Source organism: Choloepus didactylus, chromosome 11, assembly GCF_015220235.1.
Source record: "Choloepus didactylus isolate mChoDid1 chromosome 11, mChoDid1.pri, whole genome shotgun sequence".
Lineage (NCBI taxonomy): Eukaryota > Metazoa > Chordata > Mammalia > Pilosa > Megalonychidae > Choloepus > Choloepus didactylus.
In genome coordinates, this window is record NC_051317.1 from 44,871,352 (window position 1) to 44,894,540 (window position 23,189).

Sequence of the window (23,189 nt, forward strand, 5' to 3'; positions counted from 1 at the left end):
GGACTCTGGTAGAGGATTAAGACCCACCTTGAATTGGGTGGGTCACATATCCATGGAAGCAATCTAATCAAAAGATCCCAACCAACAATTGGCCCATACCCACAAGAATGGATTAAAAGAACATGGCATTTTCTGGGGTGCAAAATGGTTTCAAACCAGCATACCCTTGAGATGCTTGTGAACCTTTTGGTCATAGTGTTCTCCCTATTGCAATAGTCCCATTCTCCTATTGCAATAGCCTCTTTTCCCCTTTACAATCATCTTTTTTGAATGAAGTCTTTGTTTTTTATTTTTTGAGTATGTATAATATACATATATACACACATGCATCTGTGTATATACATATATTCACACATGCATTTGTCTATCTATCTATCTATCTATCTATCTATCTATCTATCTATCTATAAGTACTGGATCACACAATTGTGAGTATTGGAATATCCTAATTCCATAGGGCAGATCAGAAGCTGGAAATTCAAGTTCTTTGCCTGGTGGGGAGACCCAAAACTTCATTATGGAAGAGTCTGGGCCATTAGCAGTCCTGACGGTATTGGATTGTTATAGTTTTCTACTGACTTTAATCACAGGACATAATAGTACTAAGGGATCTCTTCTACTCTAGGCATATTCCTTATTACCTCCACTGGTAGTCAAAGTCCAATTTCTCCTTGGTAGTACAGTACCCCACTTCTTTGACTGTTGATTCAGAGATAAGAAGAACATAAAATGTCCAGGTAAGTCCTAACATCCAGATCAAAGAAATAGTTGTTCTAACTCCTGGTGGAATCTTTTCTCCCTTTGCAACTAAGACTTCTAGACCAGCAGGGCATGAAGTGGTGGAAATTGGAAGCAAACATTTCACTATTAGGGTAATTAGTGAATGATGCCATTCTTTTTCCATATCTTGATTCCTGGATCCTTGAATATTTACAACAGGATAAATAGCACCATATATCAGATGCCAATTTAGAGTCTATAGAGCCTCCTGGAGAACATTGCCCCATTCAGCAAGGTAAGGCCACTTAGCTTGTGCTATAACTGGGTCTTCATGAAGCCATTCCACCATTCTGTCAAGCAAGCTATTTCAAGGTGATGGGGAATATCTTAGTTTCCAGGTTTCTATGACAAATACCATACAGTGGGTTGGCTTAACATCAGGTATTTATTGGCTCACAGTTTCAGAGGACAGAAGGCATGCTTCCTCCTGGGGTTCTTGGTTCCTAGGATTTCCTATCACATGGCAATGTCCTTTCCTTTTTCTTCCAGGTTGCATTGACTTCTGGCTTCCTGCCTGTGGCTTTTTTTTTCCTGTGACCTTCCTTATAAGGTTTCCAGTAATAGGATTAGCATTCATCTTGATTCAGTTGAATGTACCCTAAAAGTAACATCTTCAAAAAGTCCCATTTACAATGGATTCACACTCACAGATTGGGTGAAGATTAAGAACATGCTGGTTTCTAGAGTGCAAAACTCAATCTGCCACAAGGAACATGGTAATAATGTAACAGTGAAGTCCATGAGCACAGGCCCATTGCCACACTCACTAGCTGTGAAGTGAGTTCCTTCATCAGAAGCAATGTTATGTGGATTACAATGAAAGTGGCTAAGACATCTACCACTGACAGTCGATTAGCAGAAGCATTGTGTGCAGGGAAGGCAAATCTATATCTAGAGTATCTGTCTATTCCAGTAAGAACAAAACATGCTCCTTTTTGTCAAAACACAGTTGCCCTGGTAAAAAGTCACAGATCTTTTTGGGAAGGCTAAGAGATATATTAACATATAAATTTTTGGCAATATAGTAGGGTCCTTCCCATGGGGAACCCAGCCTTCCCTTCACTCAAGGGGTTCTGGGTCTGTAAACTGTCTCGTTGGAGGGTTGTAACTTTATTTTATGATTCTAGTTAGATTTCTGTTAATTTGACTTAAAATTCCTCTCCTTATACAGATCAAGGAGGAATTTACTAGAATACCTCTCTGTTTCACATCCAGATGCCCCATGATCAACTAGCCAATGCCATAGGTCTCTTGTCAGTCAGACTATATTGATTACTGCTTTCACTCTGCTGTCCATTACAGTAGCCAGGCCCATCTTGTCCTTGGTAATTAAGTGCAGGCTCCTGGCCTGTAACATCCTGGGTTCCAGTTATCTCCGTTGCATTTAATGATCCAAGTTCATTGGCAGCAATTCCCACAGTAATTCCTTTCTTACAAAGAAGAGTGACTACAGAGCTCTTAAGAATGCTAGAGCTCCACTTACAAACTTACTTCTCACAGTCATGGTGAAAGGTGTGTCCTCTGGATATTTATCAGGTCTTTGTGCAACTATAACAAGAAAATTCCACTCTCACATTTCAATCTCCCTACATCTTTGGATATCTTCTACACTATACCAAGGCAGTTCCAGCATTTCAGCTTCACTTAGGGTGTGTCACCTTTTGGTCTATGTTTCAGCCAAGCAACCAAATGCATTGTTAGAGCCCTTTCTAACCCCTCAGGTTTATGATGTGGAATCCAGAACTTCTGCTTAGTGGGCCCTAATCAATAAATTCAGCCTGATCCAATGTTATGCTCCTTCTGCCATTATTCACACACTTTGCTGGGGAAGTCATAGACAGAGCTCAGCAGTCTTCTCTCTGCCCTTTCCTAGCTACCTAACTCCTTTTTCTTGTGTGTACATGTTTCAATATGATTCCATTTCACAGCTTGGGAGATTCATTAAGTCTGATGGAATGGCCTGACCAGACCCTTGAACCCCAAACTAGGCACAAAGAGCCCCACCTGCAGATCAGGGCTGGAATTCTGCACAAAGTTGGCTTGATGCATGCTGTTTGCTCAACAGCAGGTCCCCTCCTGCTGGGATGTATAAACATCCCATCTTCTGCAATACAGGAGCCTCTCCTCTCTGAAGCAAAGTGGTACATGTGTCACTGCCATCCATCAATCCTGACCCAAGCAATTTGCCTCCCTGGAGACTGGTCATGATAGTTTCTCTCCCATCATGCTCTTTTGGACTGTGTAAGTGATAATACTATCATTTGCTGAAAGTTTCTCTTGTGTGTGGGCCTCTGTTCCCAGGATGCATTGTGTAGCAACTTGCTCCACACTCTTTATATCCATTCCCAAACATAATAGCCAGATTTCTGTCTGTATAAATTGGAAAAATCATGCAGTTCTTTTGGAGTATAGCAGACTTCCTCCTGGGTACCTTTCCTGTTGATGCTTCAGTCTATTAATAGGTCTGGAAGCAAATGGGGGGTCAAGGTTCTGAAGAGAATCAACAGTATCTTGCAAATCAACTTCTATTAAGAGAGATCATTATAAATTGTCTAGCAAAGCAGGATTAACCTCCTTTTACAAGGATGGAAGAGCAGCTTCCTCAAGGGAGGCTATTAAATGCCCAGCAAAGCAGGGTTAACAAGGGCTGCTTCTACTGGCCAAGAAGGCTCAGCAGAATTTAGGTGTTCAATATTTCCAGCTTCATTAGTATCTTTCCATTTGTTCCTATTCCAATTTTCAGATCTCCCACTCCTTCCCAATCAGTGGCCTCACTTTAGCTGCAGACACAGTGTTAGTTTAGGAATTCAATTGGCATTGTAATCCAGGTACTTGCAAGATTAGATTCTGGGTTTGCTTTTCAGAAATCTCGAATATAGCTTTAGGAGTTACGAGTTTCCTTCAATACACACATAGAAACTTTTAAGTCATTTATGCAGTGCTTATGCTGGGAATTTGAAACCCTGAACTCATTTTCTTCTTCTACTTTCTCCAGTGCATTTTGGAGCAACTAGCCAATCTCACCATACTCATTAATTTGACAAAAATGTTCTAAATTATCAAGTACACATCAAAAATCAAATTCACCTAGGACCTTCCCTTTTATAAGTATTTGATTAAAAGTATCAAATGATGATATTTTGCATAGTTCTATTGCCACATCTTGCCATAGCCAATCAGTATCCTCTTTACCACTGGAAATAGACTCACTAGTGACTTTAAATCTAATCATATTACAGAACCAGTTCAGAAAACCCCAGAACCATTTCTGAAACTGACCTTTAATAGTCTGTTCTTCTTGAACTATTTTTGGTACCAATTCTGCGTTGCTCTAGGTTTTCCAGAGAAACATTACTAATAACAGTAGATATATAGATATGTAGATATTTAATTTAAGGTATCGCTCCATGCAGTTGTTGAGGCTGCACAGTCCAAATTCCATGAGGCAGGGCAGTAAGAGTTGATATTAAAGTCTCTAGTCTGATATCCACATGGGGAGGCTAGACTGGAAACAGCTTAAATAGCTCTATAGCAATATCTCTTCCAGTGTTTGGCCAAACAACTGGACATCATAACCTAGTCATGCTGACATATGAAATTAACCATCAAAACATTTTAAAAAAAAGCTAAAAAAGGCATTGCACTATGCTTCTGGCTTCATCACAGTAATCATTTCAGTTAGGCATATAATTATGATTTGAATTCAAATCATGTTGTTGCCATTATTTTCTTCAAATTTTGTTTTTTACCTAAAAGCATTTTTGGAAGCATATTTTAAAAGACTAGGGAATCTCCATATGAAATATTCTCATTAAATTGTATGTTGCCTTCATATTTCACAGGAATAAATTATGACAGTTTTTTAAAGATTTTCTACCTTCAGAGTCTATGGGCTGAAAACAGAGTACTTCTCTTTCAAACCTAAAAATAAGCATTTACACTTTTTAAGAAGCAAATATTTAAAAGAAAGCTATTATTAATTATGAAATTAATAATTTTGGTTTTGATAACTGTAAAACCATGGCTTCTAAAAATTTGCATTTTGAATATGTGTCTAAAACACTACAGATGTCCCTGCAATTTGTTTTAGCTTACCTTTGGCTTATTCCTGATGACTGATAGCATAAATTGTAATTTATTTTAGCCTACCTTTGGCTTACTCTTGATGACTGATAACATAAATGTGAAATTAAGGAATATTTCAGAATAAGATTTTGAAAATTTGCCTGAGGACCAAATTCTGAATAAGAAAGAATTGTAATACTGTGGGTGGGCTATATTACTTTTCTGTTGATGCAGTAACAAATTACCCACTATTCCAGTTTGCTAATGCTGCCATTATGCAAAATACCAGAAATGGATTGGCTTTTATAAAGGAGATTTATTAGGTTACAAATTAACAGTTTTAAGGCCAATAAAAGTGTCCAAACAAAGACATCAGCAAAAGGATACCTTCACTGAAGCAAGGCTGATGGCATCCAGAACACTTCTGTCAACTGGGAAGGCACATGGCTGGTGACTGCTGTTCTTTTGCTCCCAGGTTGCTTTTCAAAATAACATTCTCCAAAATGTCTCTGGATTTTTCTTAGCTCTTCTCTCTCATCTCCTAAGCATCCTTGCTTCTTTCTCCCAGGACATTTCTCTCTAAGCATCTGGGGATCCTCTCTTAGCTTCCCTGGGGCAAACTCTGGGCTTCATTTCTTAGCTTAGCATCTCCAAATGTCCTTCTCTCTGCATCTCCAAGAATCTCCAAACCCCTCTTTTGGCTCCCAAGTGTCTGGGCCTGTGTCAGCTTCTGATCTCACTTAAGTACTCCAATGAACTAATCAAGACCCACTCTGAATGGATGGGGTCCACATCTCCATGGAAATATCTAATCAGAATATCTCACATACAGTTAGGTGAGTCATATCTCCATGGAATCACTCTATGAAAATGTTCCACCCAACAGGATTGGATTAAAAGATCATGGCTCTTCTGGGGTTCAAACCAACACATTCCACCCCCTGGATCCCAGAAGACATGTTCTTTCCAAATGCAAAAATACATTCATTCATCACAATATCACAGAAGCTTAAATCATTTAAAAAAAAATAGGTAAGTACAAGATCTTATCAAAATCATTTACAGGGTGGTACTTTGCATAACAGCAGCATTAGCAAACCAGAACACCTACAATTAAGGCTTAAAACAGTGAAAATGTGTAACTTTACAATTCAGGAGTGTTCAATTCTCCAATGACTAAAATCAAGTTGCCATTCATCAGGAATTTGTTCCTTTCTTAAAGATAAAGGGGGAACCCAATTCTTTGCCTTTTCTACCATCTCCAGACTGTGACATGCTTGACCTCTGATCTTCCTTCATTTCCAAGTTCAGTAAGGAGGGTGGAGTCCTTCTCCCATCACATCACTGACCTCAGTTTGTATTGGCACATTTCCACTAACTTTGACTCCTCTGACTCCTTTTTCCACTTTCAAGGATCCTGTAATTACATTGGGCCCACCCAGGAAACTGAGCATATTCTCTCTATTTTATGATTGAGGGAATAACAACTTTAATTCCATCTGCAATGTTAATTCATCCTTGCTGTATACCCTACCATATTCATAGGTTCTAAGGTGTAAGTCATGGAAATCTTTGGGGGGATATTATTTTGTTTTATCTATCATAGTGTTTGTTTGTTTTAGCAGAACATCACATAAGTTTACTTTAGTTGTAACAGCACTGTTAAAATTGACAAATTTAATTCTTATCTGCACCAAGTAAACCTAGCCATTTAAGTATTTTTAGTTATCCCCTCCAAAAAACTGAGGGGGCTTTTCTTTTCTACCACCACACACAAAGATTTCCCAATAGTGTTGTTTTTGGAGGACTTTCAATTGATAAGTAAACTGCTTTGGGGAATATTTCAGAACTTTCTTACCCAAATGAAAACTAACCTGGACAAATTATATATTGCATAGATTTATCTGCAGATTCTCTTCTTTAGAATCTAAATCAATTACCATACATTATAATTTTTACCTATTCATCCACAGTAAAAACTATCTGTCCTGAAAAATATAATGGATACATACTGTGATCTTCCAGTTAATAGAATCATTTATTGTATTACCTCCAGCAAGATAATTTTTATTATATATCAAAATTACCGACTCAGCATGGGACACTCATTCAGTCTTTACTGATTCACAGGCATATGACTTAGTGGCCAACTTCTACCGCCTCCTTAAGTGGATGGAATTATTTCATACAAGTTTGATGCAGTCTGATTAACCCTTTACAAGCATTTATGATTTAAGTTAAGTTATTGAATAGTGTGAAAAAATAAACTATAATGACAGGAAGCCTACACAATTCAAAATTTAATTTTTTTCCCTCCTTAAATAACATGAGGCAGCTATCCCATTTTCAATAACCACATTTAGGGATATATTCATAGGACTGATTAGATATTCTAGGAAAAATGGTTATAGAAATAGAGGCAGTGTCATCTCAGAAAATTCATTTACATATCAAAATATATTTTGGTATCTGAAGTTTATAAAAAGTGAATTCTTCAAACCAATGCCTTCTGTAACTCAAGCACTCTTCTCTTGGCAAGGGCAAGGTGAAGCTTATCCATGAACGTTAAAGGTCATCACTATGAAACATTTCTTCCAAGCTTAGATTTGGACTGCTTAAGAAATTGATGTTCAAGAAACAGCATAGTCCTTGCAGATTTTTACTATCTTAAATTTAGAACCTTATATATTCATTCATTAACTATCTTCTTTTTCTGTATTATTCTTGGCATTTAAGGGTATTATAATTTCATTCTCAAGAATTTAGGATTATGAAATGTGCATACACATTTTGTAAATAACATATTTGGAGAGATGACTCTTTCATACTAGAGTCTTATATAAGAGGATAAATGTTATGAATCAACATCCATTTTGAAGTCAAGCCAGAGAAAATCAAGCCCTGTGTGGTTTCAAAATATAATGGTACATTGTAATTGGCCATCAGTATAAGCAATCTAAAAAATTTTAAGTATTGGAGATGGGACTATGATAGGAAAAGATGAAAATTCCAGATGTTTCCCATCTTTTAAAGATTGATCAGGAGAACCTAAGATGGCAGCTAGGAGAGACAGGGCGAAAAAAACACCTCCATGAAAAATACTAGATAGAGGCCAGAAAGTGACCCAGAACACCAGTTCCAGCGATGCACCAGCTGGACAAGGTCTGCTAAATCCACAGGGATCATGCACTTTGTGAAACTGAAATTCTGTGTTCTGAAATGAGTGGGTGAGCCTGCTGAATGTCCAGCGGCCATGCTGTGGTGTGGGGAAACTGTGGGTTGGCATTTGGAGGTGGTCTAGTTCTTTATAAAAAAAAAACAAAAGCGGATGCAGATATGGCAGCAAGAACCACACAGTGAAACATGGCAGGAAAGGGCTCTGAGAACACCTCTATATCTGGCATGGAAGATAGCCTTTCATGCACCCACTGCTAGTTGTCTCAGAGCGAGGAGGGCAGGGGTGAGCCAAAAGGGGAAAAAAACCATGCCCCTTACAGCCATCTTCCTGGCAGGCTAGGAATGCTCCTGCCTGGCACTGGAGCCACAGCCCAGAGCGGCACAAAGGGACCCAGTGAGACAGGAAGTGTTTCTGGCAACACCATGCACACACCACAATATCACGCATGGACAATAGCCTTTCACACACCCACAGCTAATTGTCCTGGAGCTGGAAAGGTGAAGCTGTGCCAAAAGGGGGAAATTAACACACCCCATTCAGCCATCTTTACAGCAGGCTGGGAATGCCCCTGCACGGTCTTGTGGCCCAGGGCTTCCCTTGAGGATGGCATGCACTTGTGATGTAGCATAGCCTTCCCTCAGCAAAGGCCCTAGAAGGACATGGCTGGGAAGAGGAACCCACCTGGAAATCCCAGGGCCTCTATGCCGATACCAAGGACTTGTGGGTCAGCAGCAGAGACAATCTGTGGTGAGACTGAAATGAAGGTTTAGACTCTTGCAACAGCCTTAAATCTCCAGGAACACCTGGGAGGGTTAATTATTAAAGCTGCCCTCCCTCCCAAACCACTCAGACACACACCCCACATTCAGGGCAGATAGCACCAACAACACACCTAAACTTGGTGCACCAATTGGACCCCACAATAACCAGATCCTCACACACCACAAAGACAAATTTAGGGAGAACTGACTTGAGGGGAATAGGTGACTGGTGGGTGCCATCTTCTGGGTAGTTAGAGAAACTGTACACTACCAAGCTGTAGATCCGACAAATTAGAGATTGGTGTCTAAATAATCCTTTATATCCTAAAAGAACCCTATCAAGTAAAGCAAATGTCAAGAACCCAGAAATAACAGAAATTTTTAAAGCATATGAAAAAAACAGACAATATGGATAACCCAAACCCAAACACCCAAATCAAAAGATTGGAGACGCAGTACTTGGAGCAATTAATCAACGAACTAAAGATGGACAATGAGAGCATGGCACAGGATATAAAGGACATGAAGAAGACCCTAGAAGAACATAAAGAAGAAATTGCAAGAGTAAATAAAAAAATAGTTGATCTTATGGAAATAAAAGAAACTGTTGGTCAAATTTAAAAGATTCTGGATACTCATACTACAAGACTAGTGGAAGCTGAACAACAACTCAGTGACCTCAAGAACCACAGAATGAAAAATGAAAGAACAAAAGAAAGAATGGGGAAAAATTTGAAAAAAACAAAATGGACCTCAAGGATATGATAGATAAAATAAAACATCCAAATTTAAGACTCATTGGTGTCTCAGAAGGGGAAGAGAAGGGTAAAGGTCTAGAAAGAGTATTCAAGGAAATTGTTGGGGAAAACTTCCCAAACCTTCTACACAATATAAACACACAAAGCATAAATGCCCAGTGAGCTTCAAGTAGAATAAATCCAAATAAACCCACTCCAAGACATTTTCTGATCAGACTGTCAAATACTGAAGTGAAGGAGAAAGTTCTGAAAGCAGTAAGAGAAAATCAATTAACCACATACAAAAGAAACAAGATAACTTGACTACTCAGTGGCCACAATGGAGGTGAAAAGACAGTGGTATGACATATTTAAAATTCTGAGAGAGAAAAATTTTCAACCAAGAATACTTTATCCAGCAAAACTCTCCTTCAAATTTGAGGGAGAGCTTAAATTTTTCACAGACAAATAAATGCTGAGAGATTTTGCTAATAAAAGACCTGCCCTACTTCAGTTACCAAAGGGAGCCCTACCAACAGAGAAACTAAGAAAGGAGAGAGAGATAGAGAGAAATTTAACAGACATATATAGAGCATTACATCCCAAATCACCAGGATACGCATTCTTCTCCAGTGATCATGGATCTTTCTCCAGAATAGACCATAGGTTGGGGCATAAAACAAGCCTCAATTAATTTAAAAAAAAAATTTGAAATTATTCAAAGCACATTCTCTGACCACAATGGAATAGAAATAGAAGTCAATAATCATCAGAGACTTAGAAAATTCACAAACACCTGGAGGTTAAAAATGAGGGGGAGATGAAAACATTCCTGGATAATCAAAAGCTGAGGGACTTCATCACCAGTACATCATTCCTATAAGAAATGCTAAAGGAAATTGTACTGGCTGAAAGGAAAGGATGCTAAACAATTGACTGAAACCACATGAATAAATAAAGATTTCTAGTAAAGATCAAATCATAAATATAAATACCAATACTAATGTATTTTTGATTTGTAACTCCACTATTTACTTCCTACAAGATCTAAAATACATAGAGTGTAAAGATAAATCAGTGGTTTTGGACTCAAGGTAAAATACGTAATTTTTGACAAGAACTCCATAAAGGTGGGGAAATGGAGGAGTATAGGAACATAAGTTTATGTGGCCTATTGAAGTTAAGTTGGTATCAAAGAAAACAAGATTGTTATAGACTTAAGATGTTAAATTTAAGCCCCATGGTAAACACAAAGAAAGTATCAGAGAATATGATCATAGAGATGAAAAGTAGAGTATGGCTTATGAGAATTGGGGGAAGGGGCAATGGGGAGTGTTCTAGTTTGCTAATGCTGCTGGAATGCAAAACACCAGAGATGGATTGGCTTTTATAAAAGGGGGTTTATTTGGTTACACAGTTACAATCTTAAGGCCATAAAGTGTCCAAGGTAATGCATCAACAATCGGGTACCTTCACTTGAGGATGGCCAATGGTATCTGGAAAACCTCTGTTAGCTGGGAAGGCACGTGGCTGGTGTCTGCTCCAAGGTTCTGGTTTCAAAATGACTTTCTCCCAGGACATTCCTCTCTAGGCTGCAGTTCCTCAAAAATGTCACTCTTAGTTGCACTTGGGGTATTGTCCTCTCTTAGCTTCTCTGGAGCAAGAGTCTGCTTTCAAGGGCCATCTTCAAACTGTCTCTCATCTGCAGCTCCTGTGCTTTCTTCAAAGTGTCCCTCTTGGCTGTAGCTCCTCTTCAAAAGATCACTCACAGCTGCACTGAGTTCGTTCTGTTTGTCAGCCCATTTATATGGCTCCACTGATCAAGGCCCACCCTGAATGGGTGGGGCCATGCCTCCATGGGAATATCTCATCAGAGCTATCACCTACAGTTGGGTGGGGTGCATTCCATGCAAATACTCAAAGAATTACAATCTAATTAACACTGATAGGTCTGCCCACACAAGAGTACATCAAAGATAGTGGTGTTTGGCGGGGACAAAATAAATTCAAACTGGCACAGGAAGTTAATAAGAAATGAGTGAAGGGTTTCTGTTTGGGGTGAAGGGAAATTTCTAGTAATGGATAGTGGGAAGGTGATGGCATTGAAACATTGTGAATGTGATTAATCCCACTAAAAAGAATGCTTGGGAGGGGTTGGAATGGGAAGATTTATGCTGTAGATATGTTTCCACAATTGAAAAAAAAGACAGTCTAAATAGATAATGACAATTAAATGCCATAGATGATCCTGGATGAGATCTAAGAATAGAAGAGAAAAGGCTCAAAAGGACACAATTGGAACATAAGAAAAAAATGAAATATAAAATGTAAGCTTTATATCAATGTTAAATTTCTTGAACTTCTTAACTGTACTTAATGTGATTACATAAATGAATATTCTTGTTCATAGGAAATATATATGTGAATTACATTATTTGTTCAAGGATGTGTACAACTTGCTCTCATATGTTCAGCAGACAGAGCAATAGATGATGGATGATAGATAGGGAGGGAGGGAGGGAAAGAAAGAAATGGTAAAGTGACAAAATATTAAAGTTGGTAGATCAGGGTATCAGTGGTGGGGGGTTGGGGTGTGCTAGGGTTCTGTGTATGGGTTTTGTATTATTTTTGCAACTTTTCCTGTAAGTTTGAATTTATTTCAAAAAAAAAGAAAAATTGATCAACATCAAAGTCAGCTGTCTAGGTGCCAGAAAATATTCTGGCATAAGTTAGCTCTGTTAGTAGAGGAGGTCACAGTGACATATGCACTATAAACACTTCTGGATCTCTTCTTTAAAAGTGTAGAAGCAATATGTTTGACAATTCCACTCTTCCCCAAATCCTTATGCTCAAAATTGTATGCAGAGTGTAATCAAATCTGAGATGTTCTTCAACAGATAAGCAACAACACAGCTATGTCGTCAAAAATACTGCCTAGATATTATTTCCTATATAATCACTCAGGTTTAGAAGGCTGCATTAGCTGACATTAAACACCTTTTTTTGTGCCATAAGTCCATCCACACTTCCTTTTAAGTACTTTTTAATATGTCTAAGAGAAAACACCTGCTTCAGGTTTAATTAGGGTCTTGACCTATAAGGACATAAACTCCATTTTTAATAATGTGGACTAAAACTACTATTGTGTTCTCTGCAGTAAAAGGACAGCAGAAAAAAAGTAAATCACAACAAACCTCTTTAGGTCAGTTAAAGGCCATATCTCTAGCTGGGATGTTAAAATCAATTAATCTCACCAGCCCATACTCTAAAAGTTAATGCCACTAATAACAATCAACAGCAGGGAAAATAAACCTGTCAACAACCAGCCCACTCATTAGCAAAAAAATTTAAGTCAAATACCAAGACTGAAGTATAAACCCTTCCTAAACAAACTGCCCCATCCACCTCAACCATCGGCGAGGAAGAGAGGAAATAACTACTTAAAATAACGACAACAAAAGCTTAAATATTTCTTACAACGATAATGTCCAATTCCCGAAGTAGTGTTCAGAAGGACTAAAGGTGGAGTGAAAGCATTGTTTAGGGATTAGCATCACACAAATAGTCTTCAAAAAACCCAAAGTACCACAAACTCATTAACTTGTCTCTGAATTAGAGAACAAGACATTGCTGCTGCTTCTTTTTGTCCTTTGGCATACACAATATTTCTTTAGGCTCTGCCCTTCAATGTGAAAACAGAAAATTTTTAAAAACTAGCTAAAAAAATTGAAACTATTTGACACCATAATTTTGGGGACCATATATCTTAAGTGTGAAACTGAACATATCTATACTTTCTTCCTTCAATGAAATCACCTCACAGAACTCAGAAAACTAAAACAATCCAAATGTGATTAATGTTTAAAGTCCTGGAAATTATTAAATGTTTTAGAGAAAAAGGAAGGAAAGATAGAAAGATGAAAGAAAGAGAAATAAGAAGAAGGAGGAGGGAAGCTTTAAAAGAAAGAAGGGAAAAAAAACTACTGGGCAACAAACAACTGCAAGAAAGTTCATTTGCAATTTGTTCCGTTGTCTGATTTTGCATATCCGCATTCTGGCCAGAAGAGACTTGGAGGTTTTTCTGCAACACATGAGCATCTGTGGGCTCTATCCTCTTATGATAGTTCTTTGTCTCAATAATCTCAAAGTCAAACTCCCTGTAGAAGTCAGTTGCCAACTCATTGCTGATCCGGGCATGCACATAGGCATTGTCAAAAGTGCCATCTTTTTCAAGATGTTTAAGACATGATTTAGCATTTTAGTTCCTATTCCTAGCCTTTGGTAAGGTGTCAGACCTCCTAGTGTCATGATATAAAGTCTCTTCTGATTCTGCGAATGATCCACCCTACCGCATACCACACCTACTGCAATAGCATTGAAATAGGGAAGTTTTGCTAGCTCGCCAACCTCCAGAACATCCTTGTAGAACATGTCATTGTAGCTGACTGGAAAGATGACTTAGTTTAATCTCTTCAACTGTTTAATATTGTGTGGTATCACATCTCTCAGCTTGATCCAGCTAATTCATCCTCCAGGCCCAAATCATGGGATTTCCAAAGTCTTATCTCCACTGGCCCTGCTACCCACCAACAGCCCAAGCCCAACCTCTGCCCCCTTTGTGAGCAGTCTACATAGTGGTTTTGAGACAACTTTAAATTAAGAAGCCTTTAGTCACATACTACAATTTTATGACTACACATTTCTGAACAAAGTATTTATGCTATTTGAAAACCAGAGATCTGTAATAGTAACATTAATTTTTATATAAGAAATTGGAAATGAAGTTTTGTAAGGAATGCTCCTTAAGTAAAGATGACAGAGAGAAAATGTTACAAGGACCTTATTAAACTAACTAATGGGGGGAAAAAGAAAAACAATACATTTGAATTTTGATTGTGTATGTATGTGTGGGTCTGGGATAAGGAGAAAAAGGCTGAAGGGGAAACAGTATATGATATCTGGAAAAACCTTTTCTTCATGAAGTCATTTTTCAACAAAGATAATGTTTGTTCCTTTGAAATTTCTGACATTTCTTTGAGAAAGTTTTGTTTGTATTCATTTACACTGTTCTCTAATGGCCAATTTCCTTCTTTTTTAATTAAATTCAGTTTTGTTGAAATATATTCACATATCATATAATCATCCATGGTGTACAATCAACTGTTCAGAGTACCATCATATAGTTATGTATTCATTGCCCCAATCTATTTTTGAACATTTTCCTTTCATCAGAAAGAATCAGAATAAGAACAAAAAATAAAAGTAAAGAAGAACACTCAAATCATCCCTCCCATCCCACCCTATTTTTCATTTAGTTTCTGTCCCCATTTTTCTACTCATCCAACCATACTCTAGATAAAGGGAGTGTGATCCACAAGGTTTTCACAATCACCCTGTCACCCCTTGTGCCAGGTTGAATATATTGTGTCCCCCAAATGCCATTATCTTTGATGTAATCTTGTGTAGGCAGAGGTAATCAGTGTTGATTAGATTGTAATTCTCTGAGTGTTTCTTTGGAATGTGCCCCACCCAGCTGTGGGTGATGACTCTAATTGGATAATTTCCATGGAGTTTTGTCTGCCCATTGGGTGGGCCTTGATCAGTGCAGCCATATAAATGAGCTGACAAGCAGAAGGAATTCAGTGCAGCTGTGAGTGATGTTCTGAAGAGGAGCTACAGCCAAGAGGGACACTTTGAAGAAAGCACAGGAGCTGCAGATGAGGGACAGTTTGAAGACGGCTGTTGAAAGCAGACTCTTGCTCCGGAGAAGCTGAGAGAGGACAAATATCCCAAGTGCAACTAAGAGTAACATTTTTGAGAAACTGCAGCCTAGAGAGGGACTCCTGGGAGAAAGCCATTTTGAAACCAGAACTTTGGAGCAGACGCCAGCCAGCTAACAGAGGTTTTCTGGACACCGTTGGCCATCCTCCAGTGAAGGTACCCGATTGCTGATGTGTTACCTTGGATACTTTATGGCCTTAAGACTGTAACTGTGTAACCAAATAAGCCCCCTTTTATAAAAGCCAATCTGTCTCTGGTGTTTTACATTCCAGCAGCATTAGCAAACTAGAACACCCCTTATAATCTACATTGTTATACAATCGTCTTCAGGAGTCCAGACTACTGGGATGGAGTTTGATAGTTTCAGAGGAGTTATCTATATAGTGCATAAGAATGTCCACCAGAGTGACCTCTCAATTCAATTTGAAATCTCTCAGCCACTGAAACTCTATTTCATTTCATTTTGCATTCCCCTTTTGGTCTAGAAGATATTCTCAATCCCACAATGCCAGGTCCAGGTTCATCCCTGGGAGTCAAATCCTGTGTTGCCAGGGAGATTTAACCCCTGGGAGTCAGGTCCCATGTCAACGGGGAGGGCAGTGAGTTCACCTGCTGAGCTGGCTTAGTTAGAGAGAGAGTGAAAGGGCCACATCTGAGCAACCAAGAGGTACTCGGGGAGACTCTTAGGCACAATTATTTGCAATTTTAGCCTCACCTTTGCAGTAACAAACTTTAGAGAGGCAAGTCCCATGATAGAGGGCTCAGCACATCAGACCACCAGTCCTCAATGTTTGTGACAACATCAGCATCAGTCCAGGTGAGGAAGTCCAACAATTCTGCATTTTTCCCCAGCTCCTCGGGGGGGCCCTGCAAATATATTTTTATTCTCTGCCCAAATTACTTTGGGATGTGTCACTATTTCACTCTAACCTATACTAACCTGCCATATCTCACTTCCTATTCAAAGTTCCATGTAATTGTGGTGTTTGGACAAACTGACTGTAGAGTTATACTGTTTAGAAAATATAGATCCTGCACCAAATAAACATCTCTTCCCTTGGTCTCACATGCAAGTTGAAGTTTCAAAACACAGTCAGTTTCTACCTTTACCCTTTGGCCTGGTTTGCCCTAGTCTTAACCACATCTGCTTCATTCATGTCCCTAATTGAAGTCTGGGCTCTTTTCAGCTTTTTTTTTTTTTTTTTTTAGCAGTTGCTGTATGCGCTAATACTGCCATTCATATCTGCTGACCTCTAGCTCTGAGTTTCAGGTGTCACAGAGGTACCCAATGTTCCAGAGACCAATTAGGTTATTCAATTTCCTTTTACTTAAAAGCCATCTTTGTAAATTTCTAATTAAAGATAATGACTCTGCTGAAATTATATAACCCCTTTCTTTCTCTTTGCATTTTCTTTTCCCTATCTCTGACACCATCACAGCATCACACCATCATGCTAAAGCCAATAATTTTCTTTTTCAAAAGAAAAATCAGATAGAACTATTTTCATACTCTCACTTTCCTGTTCAAATTAGTTTCCTGTATTCCCTTTACATGAAGTTGACTTACATCTGTTTATGGTTTTGTTTTGTTTTGTTTACTTCTTTATATAATGTACTGCCTTTGCACTTCTGACACTTTCTTACATGGCCTTATTTAATAACAATTGAACAATACCCCCTCTCACTAATAGTGACATCCTTTCCCAGTGATACCCAGTGGTTTTAAAAACTCTTTTTAAAAATTCACAATGTTGACTCTATTAGGAAGAACCCCATCCATGTATGTTCATAACACTGTGCCTTTAACTCCTCTCTTCAGTTTCAGCAAAGGTAGTCTGTTATTCAATCTCTTTTGCGGTATAATGGGTGGCAATAGTTCTCCAAACTTCCCCTGACAAGATAGGTTTAGTCATCTTTTTTCCTTAGAGTGTTCCCTCTACATTTCATAGCAAAAGAAGGAGCTAGACATGTTCTACAATCCCTACATGATTAATAAAGTCCCAGGGGTACTACTAATCAATATGTTCTGAATCGACTTCCTAAAAGACAACCTATGAACTCTTTTTTGCATTGGCACTCCAGAAGTATTAAGATCAAACAATATAAAGCCTACTGGAATTCATGCAAATTAGCTCTGATTCTTTGTGCTTTCTCCTGCATTTTATAAAATGCTTACTGCATCTATAACTCTATTTTTAAAATTTTTTTTAGTATCTTACCTTGTTCCAAGCCTATAGACCCATAAAATGATTGTGTCTATTTTGCTTACCCTTGTACCCCACCAGCTATTAACCCAGTGGCTTAAACCATTTGAATGATGGAAACAATGTAAGGCGATTAATATTTCCTTTTGGATGTTTAATCAGGTTTTGAAGAAGTATAATGAGAGGAGAGATGAATTACCCTTTTCATTGTTGTTGTGCATTTTCTAGACTCTGTTAACTAGTCTTTCTCAAAAAGCTACATGGAGATTGCATTTTGAGCTGTAGACCCATAAATCAAACTGAATCTCATACTACAGGAAGGTAACAGAGTTTTGGAGGTAACAGCGGTTTTGCAATCTGTGATTCCTAAGTTAGAATACTGCTTCTGTACCTTCCAGTTGTATGATTTTGAATAGTTTTGATTACCCATTGGGCAATCAAAGCATCTCAGGAGAAAGAGAACTGTTCCTACCACACAGCAATTTGGGGAGGCTAAGCAAGATAATATAGCCATGTGTTGAGCTTGATGCTTCAATAAAAATATTTCTTCCAGGATTTCTGACTTTTTTCCATATTGAATTCATATCTAATGTTATTAATTAACCTATTGATAGTTTTCTATTCTCTCTTTATGTGTATCACAACAAACATTTAAATCTTTATCAGCATGACTTAGACTATTTTTTTGTTTTGTTTTTTTGCTAAATGATTTACCTTACTTGTTGATTTTAGGGGGCATTTCTCATTTTTTTTTCCTTTTGTTTCAAAAAATGTCAATTGAAAGCCTATTTTTTTGAGTTGGATGTTCTTTTGTTTTTCTTTCCTTCCCAGCTTGTGGTTGCTTCCAAACGACCCTTCTTTGACCAGATCTTACACTGGTTGTTGTAGCTTATAATACCAAAGTGCGATCGAAACCCAGGTACCTGGGACACCACACTGCTTTGTTAGGTTCACAACGAGAGCCTCCTGGCCACCATGGGCCAACATATTGTTATCTGGTTATGAACTGCTGCCATAGCCATGAATATGCCAGTCTTGTTCAGCCTCTTCTCAATGAATGCAGTAGCAAACAGGGCCTGTCTGAACATGTCAATTTCCTGTTACCCAGGGCAGTACGCATCCTCTACAGCATTTAAATTCCTGGCATCCTGAGAGTTTCTAGATTCAGAGACTCTATGACTATTATGCCAGTAGCCACTGCTGATACAAGATAATTTCATTGTACTTTCTCTATGCCAGGATGCTTAATTTTAAACCATATTTTGTAATTTTTCTATCCTTTTTTTGTCATTGTATTGGAGATGGTGATGGTGGTGGTAGGAAACAGCACAATGACATGAACAAAGATGTTGCTTAATTTATGTTATTTAATATGATCATCTTTTTCAGCCAGATATCTCACAGAAATGTCAAATTCACATTTGCACAGATCTAAAAGCAATATATTTCCTCTTACATTATGTACCTCCTACTGAAATTCTTGTATTTCAGATCAGCATTATCATGAACTGAGTTACAGAGCCTAAAACCTTGCCCAGAACTCCTCCCTTTCCTTCTGCAGAGTATTATAGCAAACTATTTCTTAATTCCTTATGGCTAATACATATTTTGCCTCATTCATCTCAATTATCATAGTGAGGCCGATACTTGCCAAGGCAAGGCATATACAAACCACAGGTAGGTACTTCAAAGTAAGTAGACAGTGAGAACCCACTGAAATATTTTGAGCAAGAAAATGTTAGCTAAATTTGTAGTTTTAGAATAGCACCCAAGACAGACTGGGTGTACTTGTCTGTGCCCTGACACTCTTCATTGTCTAGCTCTTTTCATGTACTTGCACATAGTTTACATGCATTAGCCAGGTGAACTTGCATTCCAGGCGTGAATACTTACAGCTTCTCTAATCTATTTGGAATGGATTGGTCAATTAAAAAAAAAACTGTTTTCCTAATGTTTATCACTGTAAAGATGGCATATATAGTCACTTTTGTGGACACAGGATAGGATGCATTTTCTATGTTTTACGCCCTATAAGGAGCTGGAGACAACTGAATTTTTTCAAATATATTTCATTCTGTGTTTTTAATGTATATGGATTCCAGAAAAAGAGGAATCAATACTCCTTTAGCCTGATTACCTGATTATAGCTTTGTTCTGGACAACCAGCAAAAATAGACTCATGTTATGCAATTTCAATGCCAAGACCTTCTCTAGAAATGGGGATACATTGGTTTCCAGGACTAGTTTTGGGTGGTGATTAAAAAAGCTATCTAAGTGAAATATAGTTACAACTTTGTAGATAAGATTATTTTTGGTGAAAATTTATTTCATTTCCAGCTAATGACATAAGACAGAGAGAGGAAACAGCTATGGTTTTGAGTCATGTGTCATCTCTCAGAATGGGTTCATATACTATATTTACAATGAATTGTTTTGTTAAAGTTTCTGTACACAGCTACATCAAGAGATTACATTCTTTGAAACAGTAGAATCGATTACTCAAGAAGTGAAGAATGCACAAGAATGGATCACAAGATAGAATTTATCAAACCTTAGCCTTGCTTGTTAAATTTTTTTTTAATATCTGTAATGGTACTGACTTTGCTTGCTTTGAAGTAGCTTTTCTATTGCTGTAACTATTAGCTTTTTAAGTTTCTTGTAGTGCTAAGTTACAGTGAATACTGCTACAGCAATTTCTGATCTTTAAGAATTAAGTAATGGCATAGAACACTAATTTGTAATCACTCTAATTGTAATCTGAATAAAGTGTAGCATTGTGTAGCCTTTTTGTGTAAGATAGACAAATAGAAATGGTCCAATTAGTTTCCATTATAATATGCTTAAAATCAGCAGGTGGATTTATTTCATGTTTTTGATCAAAAACTTCATTTGGAATATGTATGGGTAGGAGTCAGGAAGAGGTGTTATTTTGAACCTTGTTTTGGACTGTTTAAAAAAAAAACAAAGCAGCTGTAACCTGCTGTGATACAATGCTTCCAGAGAAAACGCGGTTATGAAAATAGTTCAAAATTAAACTTTTAATCCATTAAAAAAAAACTTTACATGTGATTCTGATTTTCTTTTGTACTGAGAGGACTATATTCTAGTTTAGCTATATCAATACTCATGTACAGGAAACCTAATGATGTTTGTATGTTCACTTTTTATCTGTCCAGCTTAATCTACTTTTATTAATCCGTAATTTTAAAGAACAAGTTCTGAAGGTACACCTTCTACTCTACCACAAATTATCTGTGTCCAGAAACTCACCCTGTGTTTTGGGGAGATGCTTGTGCCACGGTGAAGAGGAGGTTTTGACAGAGGGCCATTTAGAGTGATATAGGGGAGGTGAATTTTTCTTCAAAGATTCATGGGAGTCTTGCAGGCAGCAATCAAATGTAGGTGTCAAGCATTTCTAATGTGGCTCATCTGTGTGGGCTGTGCAGTGTTCACAGAAATGAAAAAAGATGAATTCACAGAATTGGTTCTGTTTCCTGCTAATGGTTTTGACCCCAGATGGTGTTTAACCCTCTGCCAATGCTCTCTTCCTTTCCTCTGGTTCCTACTAACTTTCTTCTACCACTTCCTTCTCAAGGTCTCCAGACCCCTCTCCTCCACTTCATTTATTTTGAGGAGGTGTCCCTTATTAAGGCTTAGTGAGGGTGAGAGGACACAGAGGTTTATTCTTGCTTCTCCTCTTTACTCTTTCCTGTTCTATCATTCTAAGACATTATTTCTTTGCTCAGCATCCCTCAGGCCTTCGTTTAACTTTCCCTAGCTTCTATTTGTCAATCATTGACTTTTATCTCTTCGTACATCAAAAATAAATATTTTAATTTTCTTGGAGGAAGAAATTATGCCAGTCAATGTCTAGGAGAGGATCACCTCTAGGAAGTAAGAGAAGGCTATCCCAAAGATATCCATTTCTAGCTACATTACCAATAAATTAAATGGATTTATTCATGAATTTCTAGGTGAATAATCAAATCCCATGCAAATGATTAAGTGATTCAAGCAGTTTATTTGAAGGAAAATATTTTAAATAGGATACTATATATATATACATACATATATGATTTTAATTATGAGACTACTTACTTAAATGTATTCTGGCTTATCTTTGTATTAATTAATATTGTTGAGCTTTATTAAATACCTGCTATATGCTAAATCTTGGTGATACCATGATAAAAAGACCAAAATGGGGTCTACTCCCAAGGAACTTACTTTTTTTTTTTTTTTTAACAGAGGAGATTTTAAAAATAATTAAATAAAGAAGATAAGTAATTTCAGATAGAGATAAATGTACTGGGGGAAACAAAAGTGGATTATAGAGTATGACAAATTTGCATTACGTAGTCAAGGAATCCCTCTCTACAAGAGGCAAGTTTTCTCGGTGAGTCTCTATTTAATCTCTTAGAACATTTCTGACAAGCTGAATTTTACACTGGAATTAGAATACAAAAGATAGTGAGAAAACTCTTTTCCAGGCAGAGGAAATAGTAAACAAAAAACATTTAAGGTAAAAATGAGTTTGGCTTGTGTAACAGCATTTGCAGCACAACAAACCATTGAAAATGTAGTGGCTTTGAACAGCAACTATTTATCTAGCCCATTTTGGGTTGGCAATTAGGGCCAAAGTCAGTGGGTGGTCTGTCTGGGTTCACTTATCCATTTGCTTTCAGCTAATGATTAATTTGGAAACTCTATGTCTGGATGTTGGCTGATTATTGTTTGAAATGTCTTTCATCATCCAGCCAGCTAGCCTGTAGTTGTTTATGTGGTGATAACAGACTACAGGAGCAATGAAAGAAAAACTCCAAATGTGCAGTGATTTCCAAATCTTTGCTTGTTACATGATTGCTAATGTCCTATGGTCAAAGAAAGCTACACCCAGATTCAATGGAAGATAAATAGATTCCAACTTTTGATGAGAGGATTTGCAAAATCTCATTGCAAGAGACTGAATGCAAAACCATGAAGAATTTGTGGTCATTTTTTCACAATTTACCATAGCTTGTCTAAAGACCAGAAGTAAGATTATATACTGATTGTGATGTTTAAATTTACACATCAATTTACGAAGTTACACTGTCCTGTTTCTTGTCAAACACTGATCTAGATGTAGCTGTAGGGAAGGAATTAAATCTACAATCAATTGACATTAAATAAATTATATTACCCACATTAATGTGGATGGGCCTCATCCAATCAGTTGGAGACCTTAAATGCAAAGAAGGTTTTTCTGACAATTACAGGAAAAAGAAGGAATTCTAAGTCAAATCCATACCCTTCACAAATTCCTGAGTTTCCAGCCTAAGGGATTCAGACTCAAGATTTCAACATCATTCTTACTATAATTTCTATCCTCAGGCCTGCCTTACAGAATTCCAACTTGCCAGCCCCAACAATTGCATGAGCCAATTCTTTATAATAAATCTCTGTAAATATATATTTATAAAGAGATTAATACATAAGAGATTTATATGTATATATGTTTATATGTATATATACACACATACCTATATATTGCTCTTTGTTCTGTTTCTCTGGAGCTCACTTACTGATACAGATTTTGATACCTAGAGTAGCTTGAAAAGAATAGCATCTTAAGGAAGAGTTTTCTGGATTTGTTCTGGGGATTTGGAATTGGTTCTTTTATCTGATTAGATTTAAAAGCACT

General features: G+C 37.5%; 1 pseudogene; it reads right to left on the reverse strand.

The window, feature by feature from the left end:
- Positions 1-2,006: 2,006 nt before the first annotated feature.
- On the reverse strand, positions 2,007-20,835 carry LOC119506001 (annotated as a pseudogene).
- Between the last annotated feature and the right edge of the window lie 2,354 nt (positions 20,836-23,189).